The 10,079-nt window shown below is 46.4% G+C and overlaps 1 protein-coding gene across 1 annotated transcript in view; it reads left to right on the forward strand.

The window, feature by feature from the left end:
• CDHR1 (cadherin related family member 1) overlaps window positions 1-9,845 on the forward strand; it is a 96,304-nt gene extending 86,459 nt beyond the window's left edge. The window contains exon 18 of the transcript XR_002104829.1: window positions 9,834-9,845. The gene's annotated coding sequence lies outside the window, so the exon portion shown is untranslated. The remainder of the gene's footprint in view (window positions 1-9,833) is intronic.
• Window positions 9,846-10,079: the final 234 nt, after the last annotated feature.

Genomic DNA, 10,079 nt, shown 5'->3' on the forward strand with positions numbered 1-10,079 from the left:
TTACCAAACCATGCATGCCCGCCAAGAAGAACAGAAAAAGCTTACTTATTCTTTTTCAAACATAGCTGGTGTGGGACCATATGTAATAATTGCAACACTATCACAAGGTGGAGCTAACAGTCCCTTCAGATAACACATCTGCCAACAGTGGAGAATAAGGGAGGAGAATGAACCTTTAAAATTGAGGGGAAAATGCTCCTGAAAAAATGAGAGCAGACTCTTGGAAGCAGGATACACCAGGCAGACAAGATGGTGTCTGAAATAATTGAGGTGTGGGGATGGTTGTTAAAGAAAATTATTTTTTCATTTAAATTTCTATTTTAATCCTAAAATGTTAGAGTTATGCTACGCTAGCATTGATAGTGTTTGCAACTTAGTGGGTTTTTTCTGTACTTTGTAGCGTGGCAATAATAGTAGTATTGGGCACTGATACGTGTTTCACATGGTCTACCATAGGGTCCTCTTCTGCCATTACTGTTAAACAAAATCTCTTATTTGTTCTGAGGTGGATAATACCAATTAACAAGCAAGTGAGTAAAATACTTCTTTGCATCTCGTGGAATAAGTATTGGAAGAAATTTAAAGCTTGACTCACTGATACAATCTGGCCTATTTATACCACACAAGTGAAGCAAACAATTGAAGTCTGGTTTAACTAGCTAGGTAAGCCAGGCTAAGAGCTGCTTTGCATGCCACAGAATAGGCCCCCTTGTTTCTTCAGGGGCAAGGAGAAGACTGAACCTTTTAATATGTCATTCTCTGGAAGAGCCACTGTGCTGTGGTACTTCAGTGTCTCCAACATTGCCCTTCTACATGTGTGGGTAAAGGCACGCTGGGATGTAATGCACAATCCACACAAATCCTGCCACAAAACATATGCAAGGCAGGAGGCATGATTGTGGGATCGTGCATTAGATCTGATTGCACCTTATTGCTAATGCAGGGGGAGCCCAATCCCAGGCTCCCCTGCACTGGGGAGAAGCAAGCTCCTGTAGCTGACTGCCCCCTTAGTTGAGGAGCTCTTAGCCATGGGACACTCATGCACCCCCAAAGCTAGGAGATCACAGCAGCGGCAATCCACCCAGCCCATCTGGGTCACAGCATACAACATCCACAGCTGTGGGACTCTGGGTCCCTGTGCTGCCAAGACCCAGAGTCAGCAGCTGCTGTGGCTGAGAGTCCCTCAGCTGTGGGACATGCAGCCCTGGCTAGGCATGGTGTACCACTGAAGTTATGGGATCCTGTCATATGTAAAAATTGAAGCTCAGTAGCAACCAGCTATAAAGTTAGTACACACTTTTGAGGTCTAATTCATAGCTGATTGGAACTTTCATTCCAGGATAGCTACTTTGCAGGTATAGCTGGTCTCAAAGGTAATTGTACAATTAACCAGTTAATTATGCAATATCTGTAACATGTAGAGGGAGCTACTATGTCAACACACTGTTGCACCCTGTTACCTTCTGGAATATGTTAGCTCCCAAAATATTTTAGGCTTCTGTTAACAGCTTTGAGGAGTGTAGGACTGTGCCATGAAATTGAGGAAGAGAAACAAAAACTAAACACTTGGGATATAAAGTATTCCAGATCATCAGGTTTCCTTTGGAGTGTTTCTTTAGTTGATTATGTTATTTCTGACTCTTATCTACAGATTATTTGATTGGGCTGATAGTTAAAGGGAAACCAATCATATACCCTCAATCATGTGACTCCCTCAGGGAAGGTAAAATGTGCTGTCTTCTCTGGGGCAATGATGATGCCATTCTGCTACTGATTCAATAGAGGGTAGCATATAGCATCATGATTCTCTGTTCCTTTCTTCTCATCTGCCTATTTCCCACACTATTAATCCTATATCTCATCTTAAGCATCCAAGCTACAGAAGCTCCTAAAAATAATTGTAATGAGGTCTCTAAACCAAAGCCTCAACTAATTATTAAAAGACATGGAAAATATGGGATGGTCACATGTTGCTGATGAGCAATGATACAGGAAACATTATGGAATATTTAATATTCAGAAGGGTATTTCTACACCCTGCATGTTTTTAAGTCCTGTTGAATGCCGTATCTTCTTTTGTGCAGCACTTTGACATCTGACCATCTAGTCAGACCATTGTAAAACAACCATTTGAAATCAGTCAGCTGCATTCTGTGTGTGTTCTCTCTGACACTACAAAAGAAAATATGATGGCAGGTCCTGTAGAAAGAGCTCTGAATGGTAGATGTGTGGATTAATGAGCGAGAGCAGTGGAACAGTACCACCTTTTCAATTACAGTATGTGACTTTTTAAAAAGTCATATAGGTCACTCCTTTCAACTTTATATACACGTTAGCCCTGATTTTCATTTGTCTACACCAGTTTTATACAAACGTGACTCATGGTGTCCCATCTATTCTATGAAATCTCCAGCCATTTTTTATGTCTACTATCTTTTTTTTCTGTCCTTAAAAAAGAAAAGAGGAAACAGTGTTATACACTTTATACTTGGAAGCAAGTTGCTTTTCCAAAGGGACAGAGGGCAGATAATATATATACTTATTGGTCAGAAATTGCACCGAGACATGCATTGTATTCTGGGGAGTATTATTTGTACTATGGACCTGATGCCTCATTACAGTATGCTAGAGTAATACTATCCTAGAACTGGTGTAACTGAGTAGAGACTCAATCCCTATCTATTTAAGAGAGGGCAATTTCTTCCTAACTACTTGCAAAACCACTGTTTACAAGAACAAGTGTGAATCTATTTCTTTTTTGTAGTCTTACGTGTAAGGAAAATGGGGTGATGTGTAAGAGGCTTCCAAAGTACTGAGTGATACAATTAGTGTTTTTTACATAGGAAATGAATGAATAAATAAAATATTAAGTAGAACTATGCAAGAAGTTGTTGAGAGTGGGGAAAATGTGACTTATTATCATTATTATTATCATCTCTATTAATAGTAATAATCAATGGTGATGATTATTGTTATTATTACTACTAATTCTACTATGTAGCTCCAATTAACAGCATTATAGGAGTTTTGGAAAGTAAAAGAGAGAAAAGAGGCTTGGAGTGCAAATTACTGTTGGGACTTGTAGCACAAAACAAAACTGGTGAAATTCTCTTTGTTTCTCTGCAGCAAGGTTTGAATATTTCCATACAGCCCTTACTATTTGCCTAGATTCTGCTACTACCCTTCCCACTATTTTCTTTTGTTTCCTTACATGGATTTCACTGCATTCTGGAGCTGATTTATTTACTCTTATTGTCAGCAAGAATGACTAAACCACAGAGCCCAGCTCCTCTGCTTATGTAAGTCAGCATGGCTTCAGTGGAGCAATTTACAGTGGCTCAACTTCCTCAGGAAACAAAAATCACCATCAGCTGCATTTGCACAGCTCTGCTCCAGACCATCTAGGTAATGCATGACTATGCAAGGAGAAATACTTTATTTGTATGGTACAGGAGTGGCCATGATCATCTGCTGTAATGATTTCTATGTAGGACAATTGTTTAATTTGCTGCTATTTATGACTGTGTTCATACACAATTTCATGAGGTTCCAAATGCTTGTAACATTATCTGTACTACTGTTTTCCTGATGTCATATTTAAGCCAGTATTTAATGTTCATTCTTATATAATGGGAACCTGAAAGGACCGTTAATTTCATTAGATTTAACAAGAATTGTGATAATAGTATTTAAAAAATTGTTTAAGTGAGGGGAGGGAAGATGTTTTATTATATATTGTAAGACTTCATTTTCCAGTGGATACAGCTATTCTTTTCTGTTATACTGTATTCCAACTGTTTTTTTTATTAATAAAATCTATTAAAGGTATTCAGTAATTGTAGTATCTTAGCTTTCTCCCCTGACAGAGGTGTGTTTAGGTTTTTTTCTGCTTTTACCCTAAATTTGATAATAAGGGAAGAAATATCAGCATCTTGCTCAACACAGTTGTAATTTAGTGCATCTGAATCACATCCCTTGGCTATAATGGAAAAAATGAACAGAGGGAGAGGAAGCAATTTCTGCTGTTTGGCCTACAAAACCATCACAGGAAAGTGAATCTCATTCTAGTCTGCCTCATACCATCAACAAAATTGCAGGTTCAGCTGGAAGCTAGAGGTTCACTTCTGTTACTGATGTGCAGTAAAAGAGAGAAAGCTGCAATCTTCTCAAATCCTAAATGCTATGTAGCAGAGATGGTAAGGAGGTTTTAAAAAAATCTGCAAATATTGACTACCATTATGTTGTGGCTTCCTTTTTTAAAGTTTTCTTTTGTTAATGATCAAAATTTGGGCTAATTCACTCTGCTTAGGGTTTATTATGCTTTCACTTGCACTAAAGTGGGACCTGATAAACAGAATACCTGTCTGTAGTTTCAGTATCTTCCATCCATTCTGCTGTAGTTGTATTATTTTGGTACCTTCCTACATTAATACCACTCAGTAATAGTATGTAGCCTCTGTGGCAGCATTGCAGACAGTCTCTTTGCCATTGCTTTGCTTGAGAGAGAGACAGATCACCCCTTTCTCCTTTTCCCCTTCCCCAACCTCTGCCCCCCACACACCACCAATTTTCACAAAGCCAAGACATTGAAGCATTTTATACTGATGCCTGGAGGGTTCTGGTTGAAAGGCATACACAGAGGAGTCATGGGGCCAGAGAGAGAAAGAAGAAAGAGGGATCATGACTCTGTAGCCTAGTGAGGCAGGCATTCCCTTGGGAGGAGGGAATTCTTGTAATTCTTGTTTCTGGTTTCCACTCCCTAAATTTCAAATAGTGGTGCTCAACCTCTCCAGCCCCACATGTGGTGGACCCATGGGCCAGAGCTCCTGCATTAGGTTAGTGTGCAATCTTGATTCAGTGTGGGGTTAAAAGTGCACAGGTGTGACCTCCTCACATGCCAGATCCAGCTGCGCTGTTTCAGCCGCTAACCTGCAAGCCAGATCTAGCCACGGAGTGCCCACATGCTGGTGCAGTACAATAAGTAGGGCCATGTCATACAGACCACACGACTCCCCATGGGTCTAGAAATTTGGCATCTGGGTGGGGTAGCAGGATGACATGGCTCCACCTGCTGAATCTAGCCTGACAGCCAGAGGTAGAGCACTACTGGCTTAAAGCTTCATTTTACATTAGATAGGTATTGGCTAAAGACCCAGTCACAGGGACCAAAACCAAAGACATCCACTCCCTGAGACGACCCTCATCAATAATCTATATGCTCAGGTTCCCTCTTATCTGCCTTCCCTGCAGCACCATAGATTTTGCAATCCATTGTGCACAGCAGTGGAGTAGAGCGCACTCTTACCTTCACTATTCTACAGCCTGGTAGTTGGGCACAAGTACAAGAACTGGGAGCTGGGCAAGAATGGGTGCAACAACCATTTGAGCTGAAAAGGACCTAGAACAGGGGTTAGCAGTAGGTCTGTGCAAGTCAGCAGCGATCTGATCCAGCTTTGGATCCAACCACTTTGGATGGCCACAATCTGATCCAGAGCTCCAGATAGGTTTGCCACTACGATTCGGCTGAAGTGACTCCGAAGCTTCGGAACCACTTCGGACATCTGGCTATAGGCTATAAAGAGGGATCAATGAAATATCTATAACTTTGTTGTTTTAGCTTCAATTCTGGAGAAACTTGCAGAGGTGGTAACCTCTGCTTAGAGCATGAAGCTAGCTAAGGTTCAAGAAGATCGGTGCAGGGGTTTGGGGGGAACTGCACCCCAAATTCTTGAAAGCAAAACTCCTGTCACGTCTATGTGTTACACCACAGGGGGCTGAAAACTGCAGGAATGGTAGCCCCTGGTGAGGCCACAAAGCCTGCCAAGTTTCAAGAAGATCAGTATAGGGGTTTGGGGGGGAACTGCACCCTAAGCTCCTGACAGGCAAAACTCATGACACAAATGACCCTGTGTGTGTTAAGGCACAGCAGGCTGAAAACTGCAGGGGTGATGGCCCCTGCTCAGGTCACAAAGCCTGCCATGTTTCAAGAAGATCAGTGCAAGGGTTTGGGGGAAACTGCACCCCAAGCTGCTGACAGGCAAAACTCGTCATGTGGGTGGGTGCTTGGGCGACTGCATCTGTCTTGGGCCACAGGGAGGTGAAATCTAGTACAGGCCTGGGTGCTGGGCCCTGCCAGGCCATGAAGCCTGCCAGCTGTGTGTGTCTCACTGGGGGAGTCTGTAGTCCAGGGCCCTGCACCCCAAGCTGCTGACAGGCAAAACCCGTGACGTGGGTGGGTGACATTGTGTGTGTTAAGGTGTGCCCTTCCTGGAGGTGGGGCCTCTGCACAACATGGCAGTGTGCCCCAGTGGGGCCTCCTCCTCCCCTACAGCCTCACGCCCAGTCCTCTACTTTATGTGACAACAGGTAAAATAACTTAGCTGGCTCAACACCAGTAGTAGCAGCAGCAACTTCAAAGGTACACAAAGACAACTGTCACAGAGCCTTTCTTTTTATAAAGGAATTGACAGTAAAAAGATGTGTTGTGTTGGACATATGATGTTGCTCATGGTGTGTGATGGCTTATCTTGTGTTTTTATATGTATATGTGTGTTATGAAAAAAAAAAGGAGTACTTAAATAATGTATCTTTGGAAGCTTTAGGGTTGAAAACCCCTTTGTCAGACTAAGGAAGTACCTGCAGTTGGTCCTGGATGGAAGGAATAGTAAAGAAGCCAGAGGCTGGCCTGGCATGCAATGCAGGCAAGAAAGCCAGTCATTGAAAATGGAAATGGAGGCATCAGGGGGGAGGGACAGCCTGGGGTAGCGGGGAAAGGGGGATGTAGCAGCACAGGTACAAGTGCAGAGATAACTGGGGAGTTACCCAGATGTCCAGCAGGTGGCAGTGTGCCAGAATTCCACTGTGTGTACTGAGTCCATGAGTTTCTGTACCTACTACCTAGGAGGCTGATGAAGTACAGTTCATAGGCCCAGCTCTGAAAAGTTGTTTGTACATTCAAAGAAATACCTAACCTCATCACCAGAACTAAAGCCAACTTCCTACAGCTTAAAACACAAAACTTGCCAACTATCTCCAATAACCTCACAAACTGCACACCAGAATCTACCAAAGACAACAAAATCAAACTAGCTGTGGGGGCACATTCCTCACCAAAAAAACACTCTGCCTCCAGTCTCTCAGGCCTGATCCTGAGAGGGTACAAATTACAATGCCAAACCACTTTTCAGAGCTGGGCCTATGAACTGCAGTGGTTTTCTTACCTGCATTGCGGGCCAGGCCAGCCTCTGACTTCTTTACCATTCCTTCCATCCAGGACCAACTGCGGGTACTTCCTCAGCCTGACAAAGAGGTTTTCATCCCTAAAGCTGGAATCCCAGGCAGCTAAGCTGAGCTCACCGGGAGCCTCCAACTGCACTGCAACCAGCAAGCATCAGGCCTGTCAAAGACATTCCCCAGCCAGGACTTTGTGCATGCGTGCATTAGCTGGAGATTATGGCGCCTCCTACCCGCCTTTCACCAGGGGATCATTGGTCCTGGCATTTACAGGGCTGCCACAGTACCAGCAGTCCCACCAGGCCTCCCTACCCTGGCAGGGTGCAGTTTTCATGGTCATGCCCAGGACCTGGGACCTCCTCCTTCCCCATACCCCCAATCCCATACTTCCAAGTTCATTCTGGCAGGGGAGTGAGCTCGGCAGAAATATGCTCTTCCTCTGCTGGCTGGTGATGCAGTTAGTGTCCCCTCCAACTGACAGCATGGCATTACTCGACTTTTAAAAATTTCAAAAATGAAATTGGTGCAGACGGAGTGAGGAGGGTGGCACTCTGTCTGCAGGTGGAGCTTGGGGAGGTTCACCTTTAGGAACACCAGCTGCTCCACCAACATAGGATCCAAGCAGGTGCGGTGGGGTGTCACATCATCCCCAGCAATCCTGAACACCCTCTCGCTTGTAACACTGGTCAGTGGACAGGACAGGTGTTGCTGGGCAACTGTGGCCAGATCCGGCCACACCTGCCTGCAGTTTGCCCAGTAAGCCAAGGGGCCACAGTCCAGTGGCTCCACAGCCTCAGTGAGATAGGGAGCCACCGAAGCCTTGGCACTACCTGCCTGAGGCTGGGGTCTGGCGACTTTGGACCCCAGCATTGAAGCCATGCCCATGGCTCGCATTGGCAGTGGCTGGCATGGAGAAAACTGATTGGTGCTGGTGCTGGGACTGGGACTGCTGGCACAGAAAAGTGGATCCCCTCTTCCACATCCCCTTGCCTCTGCACTTCGGCCTCCCTGACTTCATTCACCAGCACCTGCGTCCAGTGATCGAGGGTTTTAGGGCTGCAAGTGCACATGCTCCCTTCACCTTTGGGTTGCACATGCCCGCCATCATGTGGACCATACTGGACTGCAAGGGATCCAGCAGTCTCCTGATGCCCTCCTTCAGCCGCCTCATCAGTGCCTCCATGTCTGGTGACAGTGACCTGCCCCAGCCAGGAACACTGATCCCCTGGAACTTCTCCATTTGGTTCTCCAGTTCCCTCACTAGGGGGATCACCTGGCTGAGGAGGGCATCGCCAGTGCTAAGGGTCTCGGTGGCCTTGAGGAAGGGCTTGAGGACCACCAAGAACTGGGAGATGGTACCCCACTCATCTCTGTTCAGGGGGGCACTGATCCCAATCTTCCCAAGAAAAGCCATCTCATGGATGTCCTTCTGTTGCTCCACCAACCTTTCAAGCATCAAGTATGTGTAGTTCCACTGAGTCTCCATATCCTGCATAATTCTGTGCCATGGGATTCTCAGCTCTGCCTGTTTTTCCCACAGCATCTTGCCCCCCTTGATGCTGCAGTGAAAGTATCTTGCCACCTTCCTGTATTTCACAATCAGCTCACTTGTAGCAGTACTAGTGGCAGCACTGTCACCAGCAGCCCTGTCCCCCTCCAAGGCATCCGTCACTATTAGGTGCGGCCTGTGTGCCACAGAGCGGATACCAACAAAGTTGGCATCATGGACAGCCTTCACCACAGTGGCCCTGTTGTCAGTGACCACGAACCTGTGGGTGAGCTTGGCCTGCCCAATCAGCCAACCCTGCACTATGTGGTTCATGACCCCCATGATCTCCCTTGCCATGTGGGACTCACCTAGGACTGATGGCCTGACTGATTGCAACAGTGCCCCATGAGGGAGAGGTAGGCATGATCACCACCCTGGCTGCTCCAGATGTCAGAGGTGAAGTGCAAGGCTACCTGCGGCCCTGCCTTGCACAACTCCTCAAGTACTCTCTGCATGCCTCATACAGGGAGGTCACCACTGTCCTTCTGAAAGTGGTGCATGTGGGCACTTTGTAAAATGGGGCCAGAAGTGCTACAAACCGGCTGAACCTTGGCTGGCCAACTAGGGAGAAGGGGTGGCTATCCAGAGCAATCATCTCCTCAATACTCTGGGTGATCTCACTCGCCTTGGGAATATACCCCGCCTTTCTGTCCACCTTTCCCCCACTGGTCCAGGGTGGCCTGCCTGTGCTTTTGGGGACAAGGGAGCTTTGGAGCAAGTGGGGGACTTCCCTTTTGGCACACTCACACTGGTGCCAAGCTGAGCAAGAAGAAGGGCAAAAGGGTGGTGCCTCCTCAGATGCAGCAGCATCGCCGTGGTGGAGAAGTGTCTCACGTCCTTGCCATGGCTCATGTGCCTTCGGCAGTGTTGGCAGATGGCAAACCTGGGATCATCTGCCACCTCAAAATGATCCCACACTACACTACTCCTCCACTTCTGGTCTGAGGGTGGGGATGCTGCCCTATTCCCCTTCTCAGCAGGCTGAGGCTGAACAGCAGGAGGAGCTGCCCCAGCTGAGCCACTTGCCTCCACAACCTCAGCCTCCTCTGAGGTGCTGCTTTCTGGAGGAGACCTGGGTCTAGGGGAAACTTGAGGGGTGTGGAGCACAAACTCTGGTTCTCCCTCAGTCCCCAGAATTGCTTGAGCCAGTGCGCTCAGCATCCCTGGTTCCAGCTCCAGCTCCTCCACTGACAGTGGGAGGCTCATGCTGAGAGCTGAAATTGGGGTGCAGGAGTCAGTGATTCTATTGCTGGTGCCCACTTCTGGACTGAGCAGAGGTGACGCAGGTACAGGGATG

The sequence above is a fragment of the Crocodylus porosus genome, unplaced genomic scaffold (genome assembly GCF_001723895.1).
Source record: "Crocodylus porosus isolate Cpor-Errol unplaced genomic scaffold, CroPor_comp1, whole genome shotgun sequence".
In the NCBI taxonomy this organism is placed as follows: Eukaryota; Metazoa; Chordata; order Crocodylia; family Crocodylidae; genus Crocodylus; species Crocodylus porosus.